At 43.8% G+C, this 18318-nt stretch overlaps 1 long non-coding RNA gene across 1 annotated transcript; it reads left to right on the top strand.

Annotated features, from left to right (window-relative positions):
* The first annotated feature begins 2563 nt into the window (after window positions 1-2563).
* On the top strand, window positions 2564-6679 carry LOC308571379. Its single transcript, XR_014001351.1, has 2 exons — window positions 2564-2796; window positions 5548-6679. It is a non-coding gene; the product is annotated as an uncharacterized lncRNA (long non-coding RNA).
* The last annotated feature ends 11639 nt before the right edge of the window (window positions 6680-18318 follow it).

Raw genomic sequence — 18318 nt, 5'->3', positions numbered from 1 at the left:
AAATATTTTTTTGAAAAAAATCCCTAAGCCCCGGGGTCACAATTTCAGCAAAAATCTGACTTTTCGCAATTCACCCAAAAATGGTACCAAAAGCTTGAAAATGCTCCCCTGAAAGGTTTGGCACTCGAAACGGAAGGCTTTTTATCACAGGACAATAAATCAGCCCTCAAAAACTTAACCGGCAGAAAATATTTTTTTGAAAAAATCCCTAAGCCCCGGGGTCACAATTTCAGCAAAAATCTGACTTTTGGCAATTCACTCAAAAATGGTGCCAAAAGCTTGAAAATGCTCTCCTGAAGGGTTTGGCACTCGAAACAGAAGGCTTTTTGTCACAGGACAAGAAATCAGCCCTCAAAAACTTAACCGGCAGAAAATATTTTTCTGAAAAAATCACTAAGCCCCGAGGTCACAATTTCAAGAAAAATCTGACTTTTGGCAATTCACTCAAAAATGGTGCCAACCGGTTGCAAATGCTCCCCTGAAAGGTTTGGCACTCCAAACAGAAGGCTTTTTATCACAGGACAATAAATCAGCCCTCAAAAACTTAACCGGCAGAAAATATTTTTTTGAAAAAATCCCTAAGCCCCGGGGTCACAATTTCAGCAAAAATCTGACTTTTGGCAATTCACTCAAAAACGGTGCCAAAAGCTTGAAAATGCTCCCCTGAAAGGTTTGGCACTAGAAACGGAAGGCTTTTTATCACAGGACAATAAATCAGCCCTCAAAAACTTAACCGGCAGAAAATATTTTTTTGAAAACATCCCTAAGCCCCAGGGTCACAATTTCAGCAAAAATCTGACTTTTGGCAATTCACTCAAAAATGGTGCCAAAAGCTTTAAAATGCTCCCCTGAAAGGTTTGGCACTCGAAACAGAAGGCTTTTTATCACAGGACAAGAAATCTGCCCTCAATAACTTAACCGGCAGAATAAATCCCTAAGCCCCGGGGTCACCATTTCAGCAAAAATCTGACTTTTGGCAATTCACTCAAAAATGGTGCCAAAAGCTTGAAAATGCTCTCCTGAAGGGTTTGGCACTCGAAACAGAAGGCTTTTTGTCACAGGACAAGAAATCAGCCCTCAAAAACTTAACCGGCAGAAAATATTTTTCTGAAAAAATCACTAAGCCCCGAGGTCACAATTTCAAGAAAAATCTGACTTTTGGCAATTCACTCAAAAATGGTGCCAACCGGTTGCAAATGCTCCCCTGAAAGGTTTGGCACTCCAAACAGAAGGCTTTTTATCACAGGACAATAAATCAGCCCTCAAAAACTTCACCGGCAGAAAATATTTTTTTGAAAAAATCCCTAACCCCCGGGGTCACAATTTCAGCAAAAATCTGACTTTTGGCAATTTGCTCAAAAATGGTGACAAAACTTGAAAATGCTCTCCTGAAGGGTTTGGCACTCGAAACAGAAGGCTTTTTGTCACAGGACAAGAAATTAGCCCTCAAAAACTCTACCGGCAGAAAATATTTTTCTGAAAAAATCACTAAGCCCCGAGGTCACAATTTCAAGAAAAATCTGACTTTTGGCAATTCACTCAAAAATGGTGCCAACCGGTTGCAAATGCTCCCCTGAAAGGTTTGGCACTCCAAACAGAAGGCTTTTTATCACAGGACAATAAATCAGCCCTCAAAAACTTAACCGGCAGAAAATATTTTTTTGAAAAAATCCCTAAGCCCCGGGGTCACAATTTCAGCAAAAATCTGACTTTTGGCAATTCACTCAAAAACGGTGCCAAAAGCTTGAAAATGCTCCCCTGAAAGGTTTGGCACTCGAAACAGAAGGCTTTTTATCACAGGACAAGAAATCAGCCCTCAAAAACTTAACCGGCAGAAAATACTTTTTTGAAAAAATCCCTAAGCCCCGGGGTCACAATTTCAGCAAAAATCTGAGTTTTGGCAATTCACTCAAAAATGGTGCCAAAAGCTTGAAAATGCTCCCCTGAAAGGTTTGGCACTCGAAACAGAAGGCTTTTTATCACAGGACAAGAAATCAGCCCTCAAAAACTTAACCGGCTGAAAATATTTTTTTGAAAAAATCCCTAAGCCCCGGGGTCACAATTTCAGCAAAAATCTGAGTTTTGGCAACTCACTCAAAAATGGTGCCAAAAGCTTGCAAATGCTCTCCTGAAAGGTATGGCACTCGAAACAGTCATAACAGTCGTGGAAGGAAACTTATGGCACCCTTTTTTAGTGGTCCAGAAGATCATGATCGACCATGTCAAAGGCTGCTGACAAATCTAAAAGGATCAGCAGTCCTGACCCGCCTCGATCCAGTTGTCTATGGAGATCATCTGTTAGGGCAACCAGAGCCGTCTAGGCTGGGTGCTGACACCCTTCCTCCACCCATTATAAATATTTTCACGATGTTCTGTTATTTATCACCTATATATTACAAGAATCATCCGAGGTCTGCCAGGAGATTTTTGTCGTCACAGCAATTTTTTTTAATACTCCTTAAATACTATACATTCTAATAGGAAGGCCTCCGGTCTTTTTGTATGTGGGAATTTGAGTATCTTTTTTAATTCATTGTATATAATATCCCAGAACTCTCCTGTTCAGGTTCATGATGACTCAGTTTTAGGGTGCTTAAGTTTTCACTTGAAAATTGGGGTTTGTTTTGTTTCTGTTTCGCCCGTTTTGATTTTTGTTTCTTAAAAAACGAGTCTCTACCTATTCTCTTCGCTGCTAGGGCCCTGTCGTGACTGACAATGGGAACTTCTTGTTGGACTGGAAATTTGATAAAGTCCATAACTGGTGTGAAGCGAATGTGGCAATCAAGATGATACCAGGTAGGTAGTCTTGCGACAGAAGCATATTTCATGAGGGTTTTAAAAAGAATCCCTTGTAGCTGGCGTATTAACAGCTGTACAACTGTGGAATTTAAAATTCTAAAAAGTTATTAATTAGTGGGTCCAGTCCTCTTCTTTATAAATGAAGGAAAATATATGCCTAATGCCTGAATAACACTAGAACAGAATTAAGTGCTTTGGAACTTATTTTTGCCCCTGACTGTACATCGTCTTAGTACAGTGATAAATATGAATTCTTAGAAATATTTCTTTTACTGAAAGCCTAGTGGAGGCGTTAATGCTGTGTTTTCAACTGTTAGACAGCAGGTGGCGCCATTGGTGTAGATTGCTCTATATGTGGTTATCTCAGATCTCCTGTGTTAAGATATATTGTAGCATCATTTATTTTATTTTACTTTTTGTAACTTTATTAAGAGTTTCAAAACGAATATTTTGTAAACACAATAACAGAAAAACCATCTTGAGGTGTAGGACAATGGCACATGTGGATAACATTTTTCTACCATTATATAAAGCAGTGGTTCTCAAACTTATTTCTCTGGACCACACTTCCAGGAAAAAAATTTGCTTGTGCCACACCATTTATTATTATTATTATTGATAGGAAATACATTGGAAAACAGAAAGAAGCAGCTCCTAGCAGTGCTTGCTTCATAACATAGAATGTGACTGCTTTATAATAAGAAGACGAGTCATCCAGAAAGTGTAAAACATAAATCATTCCCAAAATATAATTATGAATGAGCCTCTTACATATATCTAAGTATGTATATGCACCTTAAGTGTGTATGCAAACTGAACAAAAGTTGTGAGCTCGCAGTATCGCCTGATGCTCATTCCCTCATTTTGAAAAGATATCCATCTATATTCTGCAAATAATAAAAAATATTTCGACGCTGTGCTACAATATACTGCACTGAAATGTTTTAAATGTTCCTGTTTTTTATTATTAATTTTTATTGAAGTTTTTATCTCTGCAAAATAACAGAAACAAACGTTTACACATATGTACATGTTAGTAACACAAAGCATCCCACCAACTCACACAAACTCCACCCCCATTGGTTCGACATAACTCGAAATGTGAGTTAAAATCTGACTTGTTTCCATCGTTGCTTGACCTTGATTCTATAACTTATCTTTACAGTTGTGTTGTTATATTGTAGCACCCTGCTTGTGGTTAACGCTTAGCTGGAATGAAATATTCAACGCAGCAATAGAGAAATTAAAATAATAATTTATTTGTCAGACAAATAAATGAGAGACACAGTGGTATATGGATACCAAAGCTCTGCCCCCTCCAGCCCTGATGGCCAGCACTTATATTTCCTCAGCCCAGCCCCCTTGCTCCTCCTTTGGCTGCCTCTTGCTAGAACCAATCATAAAAGATACACCCATTTCCTATTACCTTTTATGGGAGACAAAGAGCTATATTTCCTTCTATCCATAAATGGCAGACAAGTAGCCATATATCTTACATTTGCCTCGACCAGGCACCTTAATTACCAGATCACCTTTTGCCCTATTGCCCTATTCACTCCAAAACAGATGGCTAATTAAATTTTATCTTAAACAGAGATCTTGGGTTCACCTTCTCACACACCATCAATGAAATAAGAATCTAACATAAGAATCTAACATTTCTTACTTTCTAGATCCTTTGCATAATTACATTTAAGCCAATATATTTCATACATAACATAGATAGATTTTTAGAAGGAAAGGCCTTTTCAAAGTAAAAAAGGAACTTAATAAAACAGCTTCGAAAGCAACCCCTTAGATCTACACCCCCCTTTCAAGCCATCTGCTGTTTCTATTTAGCTCTTGCCCTTTAACCTTATGAAAATATGGCTCGAGTCTTCTGTTAAACAATAAAACTTACTATTTACCAACTCTTAATTGTGTCTTTGCAGCTTGATTGTATTCTGTAATTTGTATGGTCAGTGTGACCTTTTGCTCCCAGCCTGTAATTTCCTTTTACAACCCTGAGGCACTGCTTATAGATCAGAGGGGCCCTGTTTAGGAAGATAAACATCTGCCAAAGCACCCAGCCAGCTGCTTTATGCCTGGCATAAAACATTTACAAATATATTTTGTAAGCTCATTTTAAAATGTAGGCCTTGATCTGATGCCTCATTATTGTATTTGACAAATATTCTGATTTTACTAGCATTTGTAACTTTTTCCCCTTACCAACTTCATTCTTTACATATCAGTATTTCTGTACCGGAGCAGTGTTTTTTCGTATATTCATTCACGCAGCTCCATTCTTTTATCAAATTTTGATTTGTTTGACCTCTGATAGCTGCCGTCATTTTGGCCACTTCAACAAAACACCCACAATAATAAATTGGCAAATCAAACTTATTGAATTTGTTGAACTGGTTAAATGTTCCTTTGGTTGTTCTTGAATCTTCCTGCCACGCTTGCCACCCTCTCCTCCCACACCCTTTGAGAACCACCAATATAAAGGATCAGTATGATCCTTTATGATCCAGTATGATCAGTATGATCTAGCATTTAGCAAAACGTGCATTTCTGGTCTCTCTCTAATTTTATTTTTTAAAAATTTAAATATAAACAGGCCCAAAGATAGCACAGTTCAGAAATTCATTCTTCCCCCAGTGGGATGAAATTACAAACCTATGACTTGTATCTTACAAGTCCAGTATTTTCAGGGTTATTAATACTTCAGTTGCATTCAGATATGATTTTGCTTTGCTTTTCTAGGGGTGGTGGAAACAGGCCTGTTTATCGATATGGCGGAACGGGTTTACTTTGGCATGGAAGATGGTTCTGTCAGCGTCCGGGAGAAGCCAGTCCACTGACTGCCACCCAGCCCCCAAATCTACTCTGCCTTCAGCCCACTGCATACAGTTTATCACTTTGCTGCCAATTTGACATCTTGCCTTAAAGCCTGTTTGTCCCGATCTTGGTGAATGTAACCGAAGGTCCAGCAGATCTCACTAATACTGGAAATGAATGTTGTTTTAAATTATATTTTTTACTATTTTTCATGTAAATCGTTTTTTAAAAAAATCAATCATTTTGAGCATCTTAAACCTTTTTTTCCACTTTGGTTTTTATACAAAACATTGTACCAAAAAGGATATTTTATACAGTACTTGAACCATCTGGTGGCTCGGAGTGTGTCTAGCGGGGGGAGAAAATAGAAGTTGCATTTGGTGGTATTTGCATAAACACCCCCCCCCCCAAAAAAAATATGCATTGACGCAGAAGGGTTTGTGCCCAGTTGGTATTCACAGATGCCTTATAAGAATCTTTTTCGGTTCTATAATTTATGCCTTTCAATGATTTTTACCATAACTGTTTTTAACAGGGAATGTTTAGTCTCAGTATAGATATTTTGCTGATAATTTGTGCTGTTGGCCTCCATGGAATTTGTACAGCATGGGATCAGCCACGACGCCCATTCCACGCAAAGAATTCATACTTTTAAAATAATATATGAAATAATAAAATAATATAATTTGGAAATGTTTCAGCCCCCCCCCCCCAACTTCCCCAATAATGGATGGCTGAAATTTGAGGCTGCCTAGCCATCCGTACAGGTGAAGGTGCACTGGGTTAATGCCCAGTTTAACAATTTTGGGCCCAGTTGGAGTTTCAAAGAGTTCCTGGGCCTCCCTTTGCATGACGACATTTTCACAGAATGCTGCTTCGAAACACGTCCAAAGAACAAGCCTTACTGGAAGGATTGTATTAATGTAGCAAGGCACTTTTTTAAAAACAAAAAACCTGTTGTCGCTCATCTCTTAAGTGCTTTGCATGATAACCGTGTCAGAAATGTACGACTCGTCGTTTTTGTTTTAGGCACTGAAATTAAAGAGCTGTAATGCCAGCCATTTGTGTGTTCGTGTTTGTTCTTAAATGCCTTCCTGATCTGTCCTTTGGTCCCCGGATTGGGTCAAAGTGCCCTGTGCCTCATCTGCCCCAAATTGGTGCCTGAAACAATTCGTGGACAGGGCTATGGGTTTTTCAAAATCCTGTTTTAGAAACACAGTCAGTAGTGGTGAACCGGCATCATGCAAGATTGGATCCTGACGCTTAACAGGATCCAATCCTGTGCCCGGTTGCTTCAGGCAAACAACATCAAACCTAGCGTTACGTAAAATACATTCAACAAACCCACAAAACGTAACCGGCTGTGCATTCACATAAACAATGCTCTTCTGTATTTATCACAGTATCAAATATTTCTCTTGCTCGCAATCAACACATAAAGTACAACAAAGTAAATGGAAGTCCCAGCAGATCAGTTCATTCAGAGAGTCCAAATATTTGCTCGTTTCTGTTCCACGTATGTCTTTGTATGTTCATAAAATCCAAATGGGAGCTTGCTGCAGTTCCACAGAATCTTGACAAGGATTTCCAGAATAATGCCTTGTTTCGCACTCCTGGGCTTCATCAGTTGTTTCTGCAGAAACCACCATGACAAAACTTATTTTTCGCCCTATAGGACGCACCGGACCATAGGACGCACCTTGTTTTAGAGGGGGAGAACAAGGGAAAAAATTTCTCCCCCTCTCTGCTCAGCGCCCCTTCAGTGAAGCGGCAGGAGAAACGGAGCCCCTTCCATTTCTCCTCCCGCTTGGCTGAAGGGGCGCCACATAGCTCTCCCTCTCTGCTGAAGCCAGGAGAGTCTTGCTCTCCCAGCTTCAGCAAAAGGAACCCGAAGCCTTCGGAGCGCAGCGCGAGTTCCCGCTGCGCTCCAAAGGCTTCAGAAGGCTATCCCTGAAGCCTGGAGAGTGAGAGGGGTCAGTGCGCATCAACCCCTCTCGCTCTCCAGGCTTTAGCAAAAGCAATGCGAAGCCTCTGGAGCGTGGAGGGAGCACTCCCTCTGTGCTTCGGAGGCTTCGCGTTGCTATCGCCGAAGCCATGGAGCTTGCATTCGCTCCATAGGACGCACACACATTTCCCCTTAATTTTTGAGGGGGGAAAGTGCATCCTATAGAGCGAAAAATACGGTAAGTTCCATTATCTTGATATACTACATACAAACATGTACAACTGATGAAGGTAAACGGCATTTCCGTGCTCTGCTCTGGTTTGCCAGAAGCGGCTTAGTCATGCTGGCCACATGACCCAGAAGCTGTACGCCGGCTCCCTCAGCCAATAAAGCGAGATAAGCGCCGCAACCCCAGAGTCAGTCACGACTGGACCTAATGGTCAGGGGTCCCCTTTACCTTTCCCCCTGGGTTATCTCAGCCTGGCTCCTGACCCTTTGATAATCTCAAAGACCACAAGAGGGGGCTCCAAGCTAACCCAGTCCAAAATCCTGCAACAGCTTAGTGACTGGGCAGATCATTTCTTTCTCCAGATTCTCGTTTTTAAGGAAAAGGAGGGTGCTCTTCCAGAGTGATGCCGTTCGAAATGAAAACTCGCCGCTGGTCCTGCTCCTCCCAAAACTTGCTAATCTGAATTCCCACGAATGCAGAGTAATAATGCTTTTGAAAAACAACACAGTTTTTCATTTGAATTTATGTTGAAAGGTAATTGTGTGTATGTGGTTGTAACCAAGATGACTGTTTACTTCAAAGAACCCTATGTTCCGCAAACTTGTGAAATACGTTCTCTGAGCAAAGAGTGGAGTTTCGCTTTATCTTTTCAACGTCTGACAAGGCTACTGCCGCTAGCAAACTCTCTTTACCTTGCAGGGTGATAAAACTATTTTTAATTCTGTTGTTTGTGGGTGGTTAATTCTGTTGTTTGTGCTCTCAGTTCTGTGAGCTGGCTAAGCGTTGGTTACCACACTGCTTGAATACAATGGGCCTCCTGCACAAAAACTCCTCACTTCCTCAGTACACGGTGTGTGGCTTCATTTCCATTTTTGAACATATTGTACCTTCTTTATAGAAAAACAATGCTTCAAGAAAGATGTTTTAACATAACTGAAGAGTACAAGAACCATAAAGTTAACTTTCTGTGTGAAAATGCGCTTTTTTTAAAAAATGAATGAAATAAGCCGAAGATAAAAGAGCATAAAGGAATACTGCCATATAGCAAGTTGGAAGATGCACCTTTTATCATTACTTTCCTAAAAGCTGAACCCTATCAACAACAACAACAACAACAATACCCAGCCCATCTGGCTGGGTTGCTCCAGCCACTCGGTGGCTTACAACACACATAAAAACATAATAAAACATCAAATATCGGAAGCTTCCTGAAACACGGCTACCTTCAGATGTCTGCAAAAAGTCATATAGTTGTTCATCTGTTTGACATCTGATGGGAGGGCATTCCACAGGGCGGGCGCCACTACCAAGAAGGCCCTGCAGCTTCACATCTCGCAGTGAGGAAACCTCCAGAAGGCCCTCAGTGCTGAATGATGGGGGGTGGATATGCTCCTTCAGGTACACAGGGTGAGGCCATTTAGGGCAGGGGTAGGCAACCTAAGGCGCGGGGGCCAGCTGTGGCCCAATCGCCTTCTCAATCTGGCCTGCAGATGGTCTGGGAATCAGCGTGTTTTTACATGAGTAGAATGCGTGCTTTTATTTTAAATGCATCTCTGGGTTATTTGTGGGGCATAGGAATTCGTTCACCCCCCCCAAAAAAATATAGTCCAGCCCACCACATGGTCTGAGCAGCGGCGTAGCGTGGGTTATCAGCACCCGGGGCAAGGCAAGTAATTTGCGCCCCCTAACCCGGGGCAAGGCAAGTAATTTGCGCCCCCTAACACCTAACCATGGTCATTAATACGCCAAGACGCGCGTCTTTGGGCGTCGCGGCGCAGCCTTCTCGGTCTCCCTCCCCGGCCCGGCTAGTCCCGACGCGGCTTCTTTCTGGCGCAGGGAGGGGGCTTCTTTCTGGCGCGGGGAGGGGGCGGCTCTGGGGCCAGTGCGTCGGCCGGCCTCCGGCGCGGGTGGGGGGCCCCGTCGGGGCGGGTGGGCGGTCTTGGCGCGCAGGCACTAAAGCGCCGCTGATGGCGCGTTTGGCGGGCAGCGCGCGTCCAGACAGCGACCCGAGCCTGGGCGGCGTGGCGCTTGGTGCCGGAGCCTCCGCCCGCAGCGCCCCGTCGGGAGACCCGGCCGGAAGGAGCCTCGAGCCGGCTGTCGGACGCGGTTGAAGCAGCCAGGGCGGCATGGCAGGCGGCGGCGGCTCCTCGGCGACTCCACGCGGCCAGCCCAGCGCGCTGGCCGAGCCTCGCAGGCGAACGCTGCCCGTCGGTGAGGAGGGGCTGCCTGGCGCGCCCTCCGTGGCCCTGACGCGCGGGGACCGCAGCGAGCGCTGAGAGCCGCTGCCAGCTACAGCCTGCGCCCGAGGCTCTTCGGCGACTCCGGAGGCAGCGAGCGCGCCCCCCCAGAAGTTGCGCCCGGTGCGGCTGGCACCCCTGGCACCCCCCACGCTATGCCACTGGGTCTGAGGGATGATGGACCGGTTCATGGCTGAAAAAGGTTGCTGACCACTGGTTTAGGGGGACGGCACCAACACTTTGAATTGTGCTCAGAAACATACTCTTGTAGTGCTGAGTCAAACCCGCAGTGAAGGCAGCTAAATGGATAGACTCCTGATATTCCAGTGTGCTTCATATATAGTGGTACCTCAGGTTACATATTCTTCAGGTTACATACGCTTCAGGTTACAGACTCTGCTAACCCAGAAATAGTACCTCTGGTTAAGAACTTTGCTTCAGGATGAGAACAGAAATCGCGGCGGCACAGCAGCGCGGGAGGCCCCATTAGCTAAAGTGGTGCTTCAGGTTAAGAACTGTTTCAGGTTAAGAACAGACCTCCGGAACGAATTAAGTACATAACCAGAGGTGGTGGTTGTTGTTTAGTCATTTAGTCGTGTCTGACTCTTCATGACCCCATAGACCAGAGCATGCCAGGCACTCCTGTCTTCCACTGCCTCCCACAGTTTGGTCAAACTCATGCTGGTAGCTTCGAGAACAGTGTCCAACCATCTCATCCTCTGTCGTCCCCTTCTCCTTGTGCCCTCCATCTTTCCCAACATCAGGTCTTTTCCAGGGAGTCTTCTCTTCTCACAAGGTGGCCAAAGTATTGGAGCCTCAGCTTCACGACCTGTTCTTCCAGTGAGCACTCAGGGCTGATTTCCTTCAGAATGGATGCGTTTGATCTTCTTGCAGTCCATGGGACTCTCAAGAGTCTCCTCCAGCACCAGAATTCAAAAGCATCAATTTTTCGGCGATCAGCCTTCTTTATGGTCCAGCTCTCACTTCCATACATCACTACTGGGAAAACCATAGCTTTAACTCTACAGACCTTTGTCGGCAAGGTGATGTTTTTGCTTTTTAAGATGCTGTCTAGGTTTGTCATTGCTTTCCTCCCAAGAAATAACCAGAGGTACCACTGTACCAATAAGACCACAGTTGCCCTCTCTTACAGGGTAGTAAACATTGTGTGCCAGATCTTGCTAGGCTGCAGCCTAGGGGGAACTGTTAGCCCTCCAGATGTTGTTAAACTACACCTTCCATCATCCCTAGTCCCTAGCTGTGCTCCTGGGATTCGTAGTCCATCAGTATTGAGGGCCACAGAGTCCCCATGCCTGGCTTAAACTATGGTGCTTGCATTCACAGTAACTTAGCGCCACTGGCCTCAGTGGGACAAAGTGTCTGTTCATGCCATCCATGAATTGCATATCAATGAGGAATAACAATGTGGTAGTAATGAGCAGCTTTGCAAGATTATTGTACAGATCAGTTCAAGAAGAACTGCAAAGTATGTTGTACACAAATAGTAATAAACGCACAATGAACAAACAAGGCCAGCCACTGTCCTTTTACACCAGGGGTAGGCAAACTAAGGCTTGGGGGGCCGGATGAGGCCCAATCGCCTTCTCAATCCGGCCCGCAGATGTTCCGGGAATCAGCATGTTTTTACATGAGTAGAATGTGTCCTTTTATTTAAAATGCATCTCTGGGTTATTTGTGGGGCATAGGAATTTGTTCATATTTTTTTTCAAAATACAGTCTGGCCCAACACATAGTCTGAGGGACGGTGGACTGGCCCAGGGCTGAAAAAGATTGCTGACCCCTGTTTTACATATTGTTTTACAAGACAGAACCCCAAAGAGCAAAAGGCAAACTTTTGATAGCAATGCAAAATTCTTTTTTCAAAAAAGAAAATGGACAGCGGGCAACATCTGTCATTTTCTGCATTTGATATACACTGAAACTGACAGTGCCATCACTCTTGGTGGTGCTTCCAGAAATACATTGTTGTCAGGGAACTGACATCGGAGGGAGAGGCGAAGGGGAGGCTCCCAGATGATGCTGGCGAAGGACCCAGCAGCAGGGGGAGAAACAGCTCAGTAGAGGGGGAAGCCAATCAGCGCAACACCAGGGATGAAGGGGGGCAGACGGGGGGAAGTGGAGAGAGGGCTCCAGGACTCTTCACTGGACATCAGTGAGGAGAGCCCAGGTCCTCCGCTACCCACGCCTTCCCTGCGCAGAAGACTCCCGCGCAGTGAGAGGAGGAGGAGACTGGGTGTCAAACAACTTTTATGTTGGAAGAGGTTCAAGAAACGCCCACTGACGGATTCTGCCAGTGACTGAGGCAGCCACAATGAGAAGGGGCTGTGCAGTCAGAAAGGTTTAACAAGGCAAATTAACCGAGAAAGGCACCAGTTTACGCACAAGTAACTCATACCCATTACAATTGTGTTTCCTGATAAATGCTGAAACGGGATTATGGAAGTGGAATAGCAATGATGGAAAACGTTGCCCCTTCAAACCTTTCCCCAATATAGAGCTCTTGCAGTTGTTCCAGACAAGGTGAGCCTTTTACTTTGGGCTTTAATTTTCATGACCCGGAAAGCTGTCTGTGGGGCAAATGCCGGCTCCGTCAGTTTGAAAAGCGAGATGAGCGCCACACCCCATAGTCACCTTAACCATCCAGGGTTCCTTTACCTTTTTACCTTTTATTTTCCTGAACTGAAGGCAGTTGCTCTAAAGTGAACAGAATTCACTGCAAAGCAAACCAGAAATATAGTGTACCCTTCTGTCTTGTTTTCCAGTATAGTTGTATGGCCCACCTTCTTTGCATCAATAGAGAAATCCAGGATTGATTGCCAACAAAGACCACAAGGCACAAAACAGATTTGGAAAATGGTGGGTTTCTGTTTGGATATACAGTGGTACCTCGGGTTACATATGCTTCAGGTTACATACGCTTCAGGTTACATACTATGCTAACCCAGAAATAGTACCTCGGGTTAAGAACTTTGCTTCAGGATGAGAACAGAAATCGTGCTCTGGCGGCGCAGCAGCAGCAGGAGGCCCCATTAGCTAAAGTGGTGCTTCAGGTTAAGAACAGTTTCAGGTTGAGAACGGACCTTCGGAATGAATTAAGTACGTAACCAGAGGTACCACTATATTGCTTTTTATTATCATTTTATGAATGTCTTTGGGATCTTAGTGCTCAATATGTTACAAACCTTCAAACAAAAAAAAAAACAAAAAAAATGCATTTACTGTATACCTGATAGTCACCTGGGCAGGTTTTTTTCTTTTTCTACCTATCATGATGCTGCCAGATTAGTAATAGACAGCCCATTAGGAGTTTTAGGCAGGATAGGTACCACTTCCGGTCTTCCTGGGCTGCAAAGAATTGTTACACTCACATTGCTGTAATTCAGGCTTCAGTCCCATGCCTGTCCACTGGACTCGAGGGGACTAACTTCAGAGTAGAGATGGAAAGGCTCGCCCTGTTAGCTTCATCTTTCTATGAATAAAGACACTTGGGAGATTATGTTTATGACATACTCTGAACACCTGAGACACTAATGCTTCTGTTTCTTCTCCTGGTTCAATGTTTGTTGTCAAGCAGTCAGCCTCAGCTCCTCTTCCGAGACGGAAAACAGCCCGTTGGGTGCTTCTTGCGATGCCTCCAGGTGCATTGTGGCTTGGGGTTTCGGTTCCTCAAAATGGGGCCCCAGCTGATACTGTTGCCTTGGAGATCACTAAAACTGGCCGGTGGGCCCACTCCCTCGACATCTGTTTATACTTCCAAAACACGTCAGGGCGAAACCGTAACCTGCAGAAAATGTTGGTGCACTCTTAAGAAAGTTGGCTTATTCTCAGTAGAGGACAGATGTCACTGGACTTTTATAGTCCATACAGATAAATGTCCACTATAACCCTGAACATTAAAGTTATAGTGTTTCTGCACTGTGACATTCTGGTATGTAAGGCTATCCAATTTTTCACCCAACGAAGCAAAGCAAAGCAAAGCAAAGCAAAACACATCTCCTTTCACTGTAGGCCAGGGAACCATTTTGTTGTGGTTCTAGTCAGAGAGAACCATCAGCTCCCAATCGGTACTTCCATTTGTAAAGGGATGCTGGGAATTGAAACACTGTGAGGGCTAAACTTCAGCGCCCACAATTCTCTGAGGAAAACAATGTGCTTGGAATGTGCTTTAAAAGGTATATAGTATGTGCACTGCCAACATACAATGATTCCCCAGAAGCAGCTACCGTATTTTTCGTCCCATAGGACGCTCTGTCCCATAGGACGCACCTAGTTTTTTGGGGGGAAAATAAAGGATTTCCCCCCCCCTTTATTTCCCCCCCAAAAGCAGGTCGGGGGAACCGAACCAGGTCGAGGAACAGCGGGATGGCGGCGCTGCGCCTCCCTGCTGTCCCCTGAGCTTGTGGGGCTGGCCGATGTCTGCCCGGCGCGAGGGGCGCTCTGCATCAGGGCGCCCCGCCCGCCGGGCGGCAGGCTGCTATGCGCAGCGTGGGGAGCCCTGCGGGGAACTCCTGCAAGGCTCCCCACGCTGCGGATGTCTGTCCGGCGCGCAGGGTGCTCTGCTTCAGGGCGCCCCGCCCACCGGGTGGCAGGCTGCTATCTGCAGCCTAGACATCCCTGCAGGACCTCCCGTAGGGCTGCCTAGGCTGCGGATGTGTTCCTGAAGCCTGGAGAGCGAGAGGGGTCGGTGCGCACCGACTGCTCTCCCTCTCCAAGCTTCAGCAAAAGCCTGCATTCGCCCTATAGGACGCACCTAGATTTCCCCTTCATTTTTGGAGGGGAAAAAGTGTGTCCTATAGGGCGAAAAATACGGTATATTACTGGGTACTGTGAAGTATTTTAAAAGGTGGGAAAGACTTTGGCGTAAAGACATTAGGTTCGCCGCTTGTTATGTGATAAAAGAGGATTTTAAGAAGATGTTTTTCAGGTGGTACCTAACACCATCTAAGCTTGCCAAAATTTACAAACAGAAATCTAACCTTTGCTAGAAATGCAGGAAAGTAGAATGAACATTTTCCCATGCCTGGTGGACTTGCGAAAAATCTAAGGTATACTGGGGTACAATTCACGAAGAACTTTTTAAAAATGCTAAAAGTGTCTATACAAAAGAAACCAGAGGCATTTCTATTAGGTCTACTGGGGAAAGATATACCCCAGAAAAAGAAAGGAATTTTCCTATACGCTACAGCAGCTGCCAGGATTGTGTTTGCCAGCAAATGGAAGAATGAGACAATACCTACAAAAGATGGCTGGTCACATAAATTAAGTGAATTTATGGAAATGGCAAAGCTAACAGCATACATAAGAATGCATTCAAATCAAAAACTTAGACAATGCTTCGAATAATATATGGATAAACACTGTTCAAAAAAGAATATGCTGATATGTTTAGATTAAAGGAGTAAAGCAGAAAAGAAACCATTAATAAGTTATAAAGAAATTAAAATACAATCCCCAATGGAGGCAAAAGCCATGAAAAAGCTCAATATGGAGGCCAAATGGCCAAAATATTGGGAAATTTTGGAACAAGAGGGAGATAAATTGAAATTACAGAGTTATGAGAAATTGAAGCTTAAAGTACGAGATTGGCTCCATTATTATCAAATAATGGAGGTTTACAAACAGGACAGGAAAATTGGCTTCCAGGTGGAGAAATCAAAATTAGAAACAGAACTGTTATAACCCAATACTAAGAATCTGTCAAGAATGTACAACTTGTTGCTGAAATGGAATACACAAGATGAAACAGTTAAATCAGCCATGATTAAGTGGGCACAAGACATTGGTCATAACATTATGTTTGCTGACTGGGAACAGTTGTGGACCACCGGGATAAGATTTACGGCATGTAATGCCTTAAGAGAAAATATTATGAAAATGATTTATAGGTGGTACATGACCCCAGTCAAGCTTGCAAAAATCTATCATTTGCCTGACAATAAGTGTTGGAAATGTAAAGAAACTGAAGGTACTTTTTTTCACCTTTGGTGGACGTGCCCGAAGATTAAGGCCTTCTGGGAAATGATATATAATGAAATGAAAAAGGTACTTAAATGTACTTTCCCTAAGAAACCAGAAGCCTTTCTCTTGGGCATTGTCGGCCAATTGGTGTCAAAGAAAAATAGAACATTTCTCATGTACGCTACAACGGCAGCAAGAATACTCATCGCAAAGTACTGGAAGACACAAGATTTACCCACTCTGGAAGAATGGCAGATGAAGGTGATAGACTATATGGCTTTGGCGGAGATGACTGGCAGAATCCGAGACCAGGGGAAAGAGACGGCGGAAGAAGATTGGAAGAAATTTAAAATTTATCTTAAGAAATATTGTAAAATTAATGAGTGTTAAAATGTTGTGGTTATAGAAAGTAAGTGGATTACAGCGGTAAAGATTAAGTAAAGGAAAAGAAAAGGAAATAACTACATAAGATTAAGGGGGAGGATTTGCTGAAATAAATTTTGAAATTGGAATGCAGAAAGGGGAGGTATGGGGAGGTCAGTGAAATAAGTTTTAAGAAAAAAAGGATATGAAATTATACATGTTTGTTTTTGTGTTTGTATGTTTGTATTGTGTACTGTCTGTGTCTATATAAATTGTGAAAAACCAATAAAAAAAATTATTTAAAAAAAATATACAAAACCCAAAAGATTGCAATGTTTTGTACCAAACTGAAAATACATGGAAGTCAAGGTGGAGGGAAGCGGTGGGGAGTGGTGATGGGTTGTCACAGGGATGGGGGAAATAAATGGTGTTTGTGTAAATAGTAGCCTATTTCTGTTTGTTTACGTATTTTTCTTTTTTCTGTATCATCAAAATTCAATAAAGAAAATTTATATCTAAAAAAAAGGTAACCATTATGTGTTCTTTGAATGCACTTGTCTTTCCCCCCTTTTCTGCAGCAAACTGCAATCCTAAACATCAATCAATCAATCAATCAATCAATCAATCAACCTTTATTGGCGTACAGAGAAGAAAGAGCTCTACAAATCGACAAATAAAACTTGGCATCTGCTCATGGGAGGAGATGCTCTGGTACAAAACCATACAGGCTTAGCAGAGTTGTTAGCGACATAGTTTCATAGCTTTTCTTTTCTCAGATAGTGTGCTATACATATTTACCAGGGAGTAAGCGCGTTTCCGTGTGCTGCTCTGGTTCGCCAGAAGTGGCTTAGTCATGCTGGCCACATGACCCGGAAGCTGTACGCCGGCTCCTTCGGCCAATAAAGCGAGATGAGCGCCACAACCCCAGAGTCAGTCACGACTGGACCTAACGGTCAGGGGTACCTTTACCTTTACCTTTAAGCCCCATTGAAGTCAATGAGCTTCACTTCTGAACTGGCATGCATAGGATCATGCTGTTAAATTTGGAGAGTAGGCCTTTCATGCGCTATACTCTAGGACAGGCATCCCCAATCTGCGGCCCTCCAGATGTTCTCCTAGTCTTGGGTAGGGGGCCTGGGTGTCCTACCTCAAAGGACAGGGCAGGGCTGATTACCCAACCATAATCTGTGTGATGGGGCTCCAGTAAATGGGCCAGTATGAGCACTCAGGAAAGAGCTTCTGTATCTTCCACCCTCTCCTGAATAGGTAAACATCCATGCTCCTATGTCTCTCTTTTCCTAAGTTCCTTGGTTTATTGACTTTCTCTCATGTTCCTTGTGCATGATCTAAGTCATTTAGATTTTGAGTTTGGCTCTTGCAAACAGTGCACTCAGAGCTAGACCACTGGACCGAAAAGGACTCCATAGCCCAGGGTTCCCAGTAACCCCTGCCCAAAGAGTGGCAGGTGACGAGAGCAGGCCTGCCATGAGCATGCCAAGCCCTGTCAGAGCTGACACTGGTCACTGCAAAACCATTTCTCCTCCTATTGTTTTTAAAGGACATTTTACAGTCAGGAAAAGGCTGACCTGTTACAGGTGATCGTTGAAATGTAGCCTTATGAGGCTTTGCCCTCTGGTGGGGAAAATATTGCGCCCGGGAGATGGGAGTCAACAGACACTCAAGGAATAGTTTCGGAGAAAAAGCTTTATTTCTACCATCCATGAACTGGTAGAAGGAGCAAGTGTGATAACTCACAAAAGCATGCACGAGTTCACAGTCATATGCACAGAGTATACCGTATTTTTCGCTCTATAACACGCACCAGACCATAACACGCACGTAGTTTTTAGAGGAGGAAAACAAGAAAAAAAATATTCTAAACGAAATAGTGGATATATGATTTTTGTGGTTCATGCTGTGGCCACAGACATGTGATCTGACAG

Source organism: Podarcis bocagei (genome assembly GCF_964188305.1).
Source record: "Podarcis bocagei genome assembly, chromosome: 13".
In the NCBI taxonomy this organism is placed as follows: Eukaryota; Metazoa; Chordata; class Lepidosauria; order Squamata; family Lacertidae; genus Podarcis; species Podarcis bocagei.
Note: the sequence above shows the minus strand (reverse complement) of the source record. Positions and strands in the feature narration are given on the sequence as shown.